The 11,195-nt window shown below is 38.2% G+C and overlaps 1 protein-coding gene and 1 non-coding gene across 2 annotated transcripts in view; one reads left to right on the forward strand and one right to left on the reverse strand.

Moving 5' to 3' along the window:
* The window catches only part of TRPC5 (transient receptor potential cation channel subfamily C member 5), a 177,037-nt gene that overhangs the window by 15,392 nt on the left and 150,450 nt on the right, over positions 1-11,195 (reverse strand). The window lies entirely within an intron of this gene.
* LOC112484190 lies at positions 730-848 on the forward strand. Its single transcript, XR_003047911.1, has one exon. It is a non-coding gene; the product is annotated as a 5S ribosomal RNA (ribosomal RNA).

Consider the following 11,195-nt stretch of genomic DNA (forward strand, 5'->3'; position numbering starts at 1 on the left):
AAAAAAACATGTATCAAAAACAGGAATAAAGAATGGTAACAACTACATTCCTATCAATAAGTACCTTAAATGGAAAAGAATTAAGTGCTCCAACCAAAAGATAGAGTGGCTAAAAGGATAAGAAAACAAGGCCCTTACATATGAAAAGGAAGAAAATGGAAAAAGATATTGCTTTGATGATCCTAGAAGGTGTTTAAGTCAGACAGAGAAAGATAAACACTATATGATTTCACTTATATGTGAACCTCAGGAATAAAAAGAACAAACTAATCAAAAATAGACCTGCAAATATAGTGGACAATTTGGTGACAGAGAGGAGGGGGTTTGGGAGGCTGGGAGAATAGGGTGAAGGGTTAAAGGAGTACAAATTAGTAGCTGAGGGATGGTCACGGGGATGGGGAGCACGGTATAAGGAATGCAATTAGCATTAATATATTGGCTAGGTGGAGGGTCAGGGGAGGGAGGGAGCAATTGAGGAGATCATTTTATTAACTGTATAGATGTCTAACCAATGTACTGTATACTTGAAACTAATTAAAATTTAAAAAATTTAAAAAAATGAAAAACTATTATATTCCAAAGAATACCACAAAGAAATGAAAAGAAAATCTACTGAATGAGAAAAAACAATGAAATATCATGTCTGATAAGGGACTTGTATCCAGAATATATAAATGACAATTACAGCTCAATAATCAAAAGATAAACCAATTTAAAAATGGTCAGACTGTCTACGGCCATGCCACCCTGAACAAGCCCAATCCCATCTGATCTTGGAAGCTAAGCAGGGTCAGGCCTGGTTAGTACTTGGATGGGAGACCACCTAGGAAGACCAGGTGCTGTAGGCATACAAAAAAATGGGCAGGGCATTTGAATAGACATCTCCCCAAAGCATATATACAAATGACCAATAAGCACATGAAAAAATGCTCAACATTATTAGTTATTAGGGCAATTCATATTTTAACCACAATGAGATACAACTTCACATCCACTAGGATGACTATAATAACAAAAGACAGATAATATCAGAATATGGAGATATTGACACCCCAACACAGTCTGCTGATGGGAATGTAAAATGATGCAACTGCTTTGGAAAACAGTATAGTAATTCCTCAAATGGTTAAACACATACTTACCTGATGACCCAGCAATTTCACTATAAGCTATATACACAAGAGAAATGAAAATATATTCCATACAAAAACATGTACACAAATGTTCATAGTAGCATTACTCATAATAGTCAAAAGAGCATTTGATTTCTACAAAGAATAGAATATTGCAGTGGGCCAAGTTATAAACTGTAGGCATCTTTTTTGAGCTTAGGATTTCTTTTCATCTTTTGAGCTCTGGTGCCCCTCATCTATTTAAGTGAGTAATGACTTTCAATAAACATTTTGAAAACAGCTCAAGGACTCCAATTGTTACCATTCCATTCCCCCTCAGCTGAGCTCAGATTAGGAATTGCTATGTAATAGTTTAGCAGAAAAGTTACTGCAAATTATAATCTCAACAGTCCTTTTCCATTCATTTATCCCAAATCAGTTCATCATCCACCTATCCACTCATTCTTTGGCTCTTATGTCAAGTAACTGCCATATTCCCTGCATTCTGCTAGATGCTGAGTATAGTGAGGTGACTATACAGCAGTGCTGATAGGAATACCACACAGAATACAATTAGAGTACAGAAGTAACACCTAAATCCTGAAGATCGAGAAATAATAGACTACTTGCCAGGATTGGTTAAACATTGTGAGCAGTAAAGTGTTGAGTAAGGTAAACATTCATACATTCATTCATTCGTTCATTCATTCAATAAATATAATATTAAGTGCCTGCTAGACACTAGGTGTTAAAATTGTAGCAGTGAGCAATTTGGACAAGAAGATGGTTTGGTATGTGGGAATCTGTTTTATTTTCAACCCTTGATCTAATTTGAATTGCAAGATTATGAACATTGCTTTTGTAGTTGTATTTGTCTAAAACTTCCCTAAATATACTATGTCCAAGAGGTTTACATTCAACTGCATGGGGTTAGCCTTTAACCTTATGTGGTAGACAAATTAGACACTGGCTTTTTCTTTGCTTATTTCAGTGTTTGGTGGCAACGCCCTCTCTTACAATCTGCCTTATACTCTAACCAACTATGGCTCTTGAACATTCTCCAAGATCAGCCCCGCCCTCTCGGTTGGGTGCTTTTGTGTAAGACATAACCTACACAATCATAGGCTGTGGTCCTTCCTATTCCCAACTTTCCAAATATTTAGGGCTTTTGTGCTACCATAATGTGCTTTTAATGTCACATAGCCTTACATATTGTGTTCTAGTTTATGTGTGTGCCCTGCAATGCCTTCGAGATTGTCAGGTCCCATAGAGCAGGCCAGAGCTTCTATTTATTTTAACTCTTTCCACAATGCCAGGGTAATGTACTGTGACTATAGAGCATACCCTCAAATGTTGTTTGATTCACTCAGATTCTGAACACATGGCCATAGCTAGGTCTTATGAATATGTCTGTCAATTTCACATCTCTCAACAAATCCAAACTCAAAGTTATTTTCATTGCAATCAAATGCAAGGCCAAATTCTTACCAGCTTTTGACAAATTCTTATGTACTTTTTCAGATCTCCTGCCAGCAACCATCTTGCTCTAGCAAATTGGAAAGCTTTATAACATAATGCAAAGGGAGTGTGGCAGGCACAGACATAGCAGAGCAGAGCTAATAATAACCTTTAAAAAGAAAAGCTACTCCCAGGAATCTTGGGACTGATGGCAGGCTGGTTGGAGGGATATTTTGAGGAGGGGGATATTTTGGCATCCTTCACATTAACTAGTAACTGCTTACTTCATTTGGACATTCCCTTACTTCATAGGGAATAGCTGTTTCCTTATGATGGGAAAACAACACAAAATGCTGTGGCATACACATCCCAAATTGAAGTGAGAGAATTAATTTTCCTGGTATTACAAGGAAGTCTACCTCACTTGGAGTGCTTTCTTCTCCTGGCAGAATTCAGGGCATGCTTTTCAAATGTTGGCGTGCGTCAGAATCGCATGAAGCATTTGTTGAAAATGCAGATTTCTGGACCTCACCAGACATTATACATTTGCCTAAGGGCTAAAAATGCAATTTTAAAGTGATGTAAGCAATTGAAAATAGAGTTATTCCTTGATATTCTCAAGGAATTGGTTCCAGGACCTCCCACAAATACCCAAATCCAAGGATGTTCAAGTCTCATAGAAAATGACATAGAATAATGCATATAGTCAGCCCTCTGCATCCGTGGATTGAAAATACCATGGTTGGTTGTATCTGTGGATATAGAACCCACGGATGTGGAACCCATGGATATGGAAGGCTGGCTGTATATCACAGTTTTTAATCCATTTAAAAAAGATACAGGAATCTTCAAAATGTAGAAGAAGCCTGGGCCTCCTGCAACCACTTGGAGGCCCTGAAGTAGAGAAAGTCCCCTCAGTGAGTATTACCATATTCCTCTATGCCCTCACCTCCAACTTATTTCATGTGTACTATGGTCTAGAGAGGAGCCAATTCCCTGTCACTAAATGGTCAGCAATTCTCCTCTCTTCTCTAAGGCTGCTAGGTGGTTAGAATTTCCCATTCTAATTATTCTGGGGCCTGCTGGGAATGACTTGATATTAGTTTATCTAGTTTAGAGCCCTTGTGGCAACCTCAATTCAAGTGCACCAACTCAGCTGCAAAACATCAGGACAAAAAAGAGAGCTCTCCCTTCAGCTTCAATTCACTGCCTATCCATTGCCCCAATACTCCCTTACATCCTAGTACTGATGCCCTCCCAATAGTGCATGTAAGCCTTCCTAAATGGCAAGCACCCCCTCAGTGCATGTTACAAACAGGTCCTTCTCTGTATTGAACATGTGCAGTTGTCTATTGGGCAGCCATTGTGTCCATCCCCTAACCTTAGGCATAAAATGGCTGCTAATCCCTCTCCCCAATTATGTTGCTAGGTGGTTGGAATTATGGCTTGGCATGCTGTGGACTTTTTTGTTATTTTTCTTAGGGAGGAGCTTATCATGTTTATTTAACATTCTGTGCAGAATTTTGTTTTTCAGTTTTATTGAGACATAATTGACATAGAGTACTGTATAAGGTTAAAGTGTATAACATAATGACTTGACCTACATATATCGTGAAATGCTTACCACAATAAGTTTAGTTAACATCCATCACCTCATACAGATATAAAAGAAAAAAAGAAAAAGAGAATAAATTTTTTCTTCATGATGAGAACTTTTTAGGTCTATTTACTTAGCAACTTTCAAATATACTATTCAGCAGTGTTAACCACAGTCATCACATTTTACATCACATTCCAGTACTTATGTATCTGGATGCTTGTACTTTTCGACCACCTTCATCCAATTCCCCCACCCACCACCCCTTGCCACTGGTAACTACTAATCTGATTTCTTTTTCTATCAGTTTTTTTTCCACATATAAGTAAGATCATATAGTATTTATCTTTCTCTGTCTGACTTGTTTCACTTAGCATAATGCCCTCCAGGTCCCTCTATGTCGTTTTTCTAAAGAGAAGGTGAAGACAATAAAATGGCAGAACAAAAGATAATTGCAAGTTGATCCAGTGCATTAAGTCCCTGAGATCTACCTCCCATCTTCTAAAATAGTTTTGCAAGGTCCTTGCAAGCATCTCTAGGTTTTATTTGAGACCATTTAGTACATGGAACACAACTGCACCCACAAAATAATACATGTCATAAACAATGAAGCTTAATTCTCTTTCAAAAAAACTTTGTGGCAGGAAAGGAGGCAAATTGGTGAGGGCATTGGATCCCCAGGATTCTCTACTCTGTGATCCACCTCTGACCCACTCTGTTGCCTTCAAAGAAATTATCTGCTTTCTGAGAGTCAGAATGAAATCTGGACAGTTTTTAATTTATAATTTCTTATATCTTCAGCCAATAGGATTGCAGTGCTTCTGCCGTTCCTCACTACCTCCTCTGCAGTCATCTTGCCAGTTTCAATTTTTCTCCTCTTCTTGTCCTCCCTGCTCTACCACAAGGCGGAGTTGGGGTGTGAGGAGAAAGAAAAAAGACCTCAGGGTAGTTGGATGCTGGAAATTAAAAAATGTGGTTCTTTTCCAGTAGACGCCAACACTTTCCATTGTTATGTAAGGAAGGTAGGGCCTCAATGGAATTGAACACAGTATGGGTAAATTATGATTGAGGAATAGGATGGAGAGAGAAGTTGGAAGCAAAATGCCGTATCCTATGTAAGGACAGAAAGAACAGCACTGTAGAAGACTCTGGGTAACATAAAATATGTATATCATAGTTGAGATTTGGAAATACACCATGTTACTTTCTCTAGACCTCTACTTTATCACTGCAAAAAATATTATTGTGATATCTTAAGTGGTCCTCAAAAGAAATACAAATGCTCCTCAATTTACAATGGGGTTGTCCCAATAAACCCATCATAAATTGAAAATATCGTAAGTTAAAATGCATTTGATATACTCAACCTACTGAATATCATAGCTTAGCTTAGCCTACCTTAAACATGCTCAGAACACTTAACGTTAGTTGACAGGCAAAAATTCTCTTTCTGCCACTGCCTAGCATCACAAGAGAGTATAGCACAGCATATCACTAATCTGGGAAAAGATCAAAATTTGAAATTCAAAGTATGGTTTCTATCACATCATCATAAAGTTAAAAAATCATGTCAAACCATCATAAGTCGGAGACTGTCTGTAAGCTCTAATTAAACTCCCAAGCCCCGCTGAGCTCACATGGTAGAACTGTCCTACTTACATCCTGACGAGGGGTGCTTGTCATCACGGAAAGAGAGCTCTCATTGATTTATGGAGCTACCAGCTTCTCTACACGGGCATTTTCTGGCCAGTTTCAAACACAATGGACCAGAAAATTAAGTATTATGTGTTTTTCCTTTTAGCTTGCCCCTGGGAAAGGGATATCAGATAACCAGTACCCCACGTTTTTGTCTAGAATTTTATACTTTTCAAGTGCTTTCACATACTTTCTCTCATTTTATTGTCACATCCACCCTGCAAAGTTATCAAGGCACCAATTGTTATCTGCTACAGATATGGCAACTGGAGTCTGGAAAGAGAAATTACGTCTTGAGGGTCACACATCTAGTTAATGGTAAAGCAGATCTAGAATCTGAATCTTCTGACTCTGACTTCTACTCGCTTGGTTCACTTACTATCTCTAGGGATAATGTTCAAACAAGAGCAACCCTCACAGGATTCAGTGGGATAATGCCTGGAAACTCAGCCCTCTCTTTAACAACCTGCCACACCTCGCTCCCCCATCGGGAGCTCCAGGTAGCCTGACCTTCTTGTGTCCTCATTCCTAAATCCCTGTCTCTGCCCCTCTCTCCCCCGTCAGCCCTTCCGAGCCTTGGTATGGGCTCACCAATACCCACTGAATAAATGCTCCTCCTTCCCTCTCCCACACTCCCAATTAAATTGCAGCTCAAGGCTTTACTCTTGGAAGAATTTCCATGAGTGCCTGAGGACATAATGACCTGGATAGAAGGGGAGGGATTTGGGGAAAATTTTTTCCTTTTATATTTCAATTCCTTTTTTTCCTAGATAGGAAAATAGAGCTGGCTTATTCTCATCTGTCAGTTCTCAGCTGAAGTATCATCTCAAATAGACCTTCCCTGAGTAACCAAATTAGAGTGGATTTCTCCCTTACTCTATCTCACAGCACCCTGTTCTGTTCTCTCATACCAATCATCACAAATCACTTTAATGGATTTTTCTCTATCTACTTATTCTTAGGCTCCTCACTGGAAGGAAAGCCCATTGAGGTTAGGGATTTTGTTTTGTTCACTATTCCAGTTCTAGAGCCTGATGCAGAACTGGTGTACAATACATTTTTGCAGAAGGAATTAATTGAAGATCCAAAAGCAGAAATGTAAATGAAGGGAACATCAATAATATTATGTATCATTTTTGAAGCATATCATTTTTTTAGTCTTCACAACAGCCTGATGAGGTAAGTTCTATTACTATTTCCATTTTATGAGTAAGGCTCACCAAAGTGACAAAATTTGTTTAAGGACACACAATTAGAAACTGGGGACCACAATTCAAATCTGGGTCAGGTGAACTCTAGAACTTAAACTTTTTTTATTAAAATTATTAGGGTGACATCAGTTAATAAAATCAAATAGGTTTCAAGTGTACGGTTCAATAATACATCATCTGTATATTGCATTGTGTGTTTACCACCCAAAGTTAAATTTCCTTCTGTCACTGGAGCGGGTAGGTAGATGGGATAAAGGGGGGCAAGCTTTTAAACACTAAGAAATATTGTCTTTTTGGGAAGTACAATAAGTGGGATTGCATAATAACCAGCATGCTCACTCTTGTGTGTCAGAAAGTTATCTCCAAAAGGTGCAGAAACAGAGCCTGATCAGGGCTCTGGGATTTTGATAAACACATCCCTCTATACACTTGGCCAAGCCTCTGCCTGTCCAGGTTTTTCTTTTTGTTTCCTTCAGTTTCTCTTTTCTCCAGAAGCGACCTTTGCAGGGCTCCTGCATTCAGCTGTGCAGGTTGTACAGTGCACAATTCTGAGAGCACCATTCATAGCAGATGTGGCAGTCCTGGAGCCCACTGAACTCCTTATCACCTTTTCTGGGGTTCCCTAGAGATATAAATTGAGCCCTTCAGTCAAGGAGGTACGGACTGTTCCACTTGCCTGCATCTTTCAGTTGGGGAGTGGGGGAACTTCATTTCAGATAATGCCCCTACCCATAGCCATAGAAATTTTTTCATCTCCAAACATTAAACACATACAATGGATACAAAAGCTATGTTATGTATTTTCTAATAGGGCTGACAGACTATAGACTAATTTCCCCAAGCTTCTCCTTATTGATCAGTGAAAAAGTATATATTGAGTACCTACTATTTGTCCCACATTTTACTAGGCACCAGGGAAATATAAAGAAAACCTTTGGATGGATAGAGCAATCAGAAAGTGGTGAGAATGGTGGTTTGCTGAGCTTGCTCTGCAGTTTTCAGAAATAATTAGGACTAAGCCAACTAGGGATTTCATTTCTGAGCCTGGGTAGAAAAGAAAGATAGGTCTTATAACCTGGGAATGTGAAAATCTATACACTTGTCCCCATCTGGGATTCTTACTGGTCTCATGTACTCAGAAGGCAATGCATAGCATGTGCCTTCTAACTTCCTGCATCACTTATCAGAAGTTTGCTTTTAACACCTCCAGGCCACAGTATTTATATTATACATATAATATGTAATATGTAATTACATATAATATAAATAATATACAATCCATGTACTATTTTCTAGATTGCTTCTAACTATCACCTCTTGAGTCATTGGGTCTGAGTTTACCCTGACCTAATTCTTTGTACATAGCAGACTCCCAAGTCCTTGTAGAAAAAAATGAATGAATAAATGAACAAATTTGCCATGTAACTCTGGGGAAGTCTCAATCTTTGGAAGCCTGTTTCTTCATCTGTAACATGCAGATAATAGTGCATACACTCACAGAGTGAGTGTAAGTATCAAATATCACAATATATGTATATGTGCTTTGGAAAATATAAAGCACTATATTAACTATAATTATTAGATCCATCATTTGGGCAGACTTTTTTTCAGTTAGATAATGCTCCTACCCATAGCCATAGAAATTCATTCATCTCCAAACATTAAACACATACAATGGCTAAAAATCTACGTAATGTATTTTCTAACATGGCTGACAAACTATAGACTAATTTCCCCAAGCTTCTCCCTATCAATCAGTGAAAAAGTATATATTGAGTATCTACTATTTGTCCCACATTTTACTAGGCACCAGGGAAATATAAAGAAAACCTAAAGAGGAGTCTCTTTCTTAATGGAGCTTCAGTCTACAAAGGTAGAAGAGAGACATATTTTGAAAAAACTGGAGCAGGAGTAGGCAAACTATGTCCTGCAGGCTAAATCTGGCCTGCCACTTGGTTTTGTATAGACTTCTAGCTAAGAACTGTTGTTACATTTTTAAATAGTTGAAAAATCAAAAGTAGAATATTTTTAACACCTGAAAATTATATGAATTTCAAATTTCAGTACCCATAAATAAAGTTTTATTGGTACACAGTCACCTCATTTGTTTATGTATTTTCAATGGCTTCTTTCATGTTACAGGAGCAGAATTAAATAGTGTGACAGAGATCTTACAGCACACATATCCTAAAATATTCACTATCTGCCTCTTTACAGAAAAACTTTGCCAGCCTCTGAACTACAGGACAATAAATGTAGGCTTGGTCAGCTTTGTTGCTCAGTCTTCACACTTTAAAATAGTCTGTGAAGTCACGTGCATTAAAAAATCATTAATTTGTAGTCTCTCACATGACCAATTATTCGGTTAATCACACTTAAGTGATAAAACACCAATAAAAACTCTGACACGAAAGCCCTGAGCACGCTTCTGGCTGAATGATACATCAGTATTCCAGGAAGGTGACATGACGTGTCCTAGTTCAATGGGGAGAGAACATGAGAGCCCTGTGTCTAGGACTTTCCTGGTCCTTGTTCTATGTGTCTCTTCATTTGGGTGGTCCTGACTTATATCCTTTATAATAAAACTGTTTTCATAATTATAAAAAATTTCATTAATTTATTCATTTATTCAATAAACATTAAGTGAGAGCCTACTGTTTCAGTGTATTGTGATTAAAGATGAAGAGACTTCAGCATAAAGTATCTTTGTGTTGGTTAGTTTTCTTGTATGAAATGTATGAAGTAGGTATTAAGAGTAAAACCCGGTGGCATAACCTCTTAGAGGGTACGTGGGATGATGGAAACTTCTCTGTACATCCAGGAGTCTTTAGGGGTAGGCCAATGGGAACTTCGATGGAGTCAGTTAAGAAGATTCTAATTTCAGTAGTTCAAATCTTTTTTAATAATTGGTGTTGATTTTGTAATGAATGAGGAGGCCTACAATACTTTCTTTTCTTTCACTATTAGAAATTCCCGATATGCCACATTTATTAAGAGCAGCTTTAAGATAAACATACTTCTCATCAAGCCTTTGTGATTAGCTCACAAATTTATAGGTCCAGATACTTCTATAAGTTCAAACACACATGGGAAGTTGGGAAGTTGGGAAGAAAACAGAGGCAAAAACAAAATCCTGTGACTGAAGAGGGGAGAATAAGGAAGAGATAAATACAATGACCTTTTCCCCTCATTTTTTACTCTTAGATCTCCTCTATTTTCCTCTTTTAAACAAAAGCAAATTTACCTTGACAGCTGAGATAATTTAATTTTACTGTCATATCTCAAGTAAAAGGCAAAGTAATGCAGTGGGTTGTAACCTCTGATGCTCTTACCGGGTATTATGACTTCTGTGTTGTAGCTATAGGACACCTCCTGGCCCATGCTTTCTCTCACACTGCGCCAGACTACAACAGGGCTCCAGTAACCACAGGGAGGGAGAGAAACATTAATATTAATAACTCAGTGCTCACATTTAGTTTCTATTCTTCAAGCTACTAGGATATTAAAGAACATTTATATCACTTAGCTTTCCAGTCAATTGATTCCTGATGCCCTGAATAAGGATAATGAAAATAAGGTAGAAGTCAAGAAGAATCACATTCCTCAAGTATGAGTTCTGGGCCATGGGCATTTGAGTTGTTCACAAATATTATTTGTAGCCTATAAAAAGAACGTTCAGAGATTAATGCATAAGAAAGCCAGGTCTTCCACAAGGAACAATTCTTCCTGAGACTCAGCTCTGAAATCTTTAAAAATGAAATAGTTATTTTTAGCTCTAGATTGTTGTATACTGGATGGAAGAGGAAAGGACATCAACCAGTCAGCAGTGACAGGAAGGGGATGAGGGGGGCCTTCTCCTCAGGGGCTTGTCCTTTTTCAGGGCACTCATTCTTCCAATGTCCCTTTTTCTTGCAGTATGCGCATTGGTCCTTCTCTAGCCCGACTCTCCTAGGTATTCTTTGGGCATTAGGCCCTTCCTATCACTTTCATAGTTGGTACTGTTTCTGTTTGAGTTACCCAAAATAGAATTTCCATGACAACTACTGATGTTCCTGATGCACATCCAGGTGAATCTGTGGTGCGGAGGAGCAGCCCAAGCATCTGCCCTGTTTTTTTTCCCTT

Source organism: Pteropus alecto, unplaced genomic scaffold (genome assembly GCF_000325575.1).
Source record: "Pteropus alecto unplaced genomic scaffold, ASM32557v1 scaffold107, whole genome shotgun sequence".
NCBI lineage: Eukaryota > Metazoa > Chordata > Mammalia > Chiroptera > Pteropodidae > Pteropus > Pteropus alecto.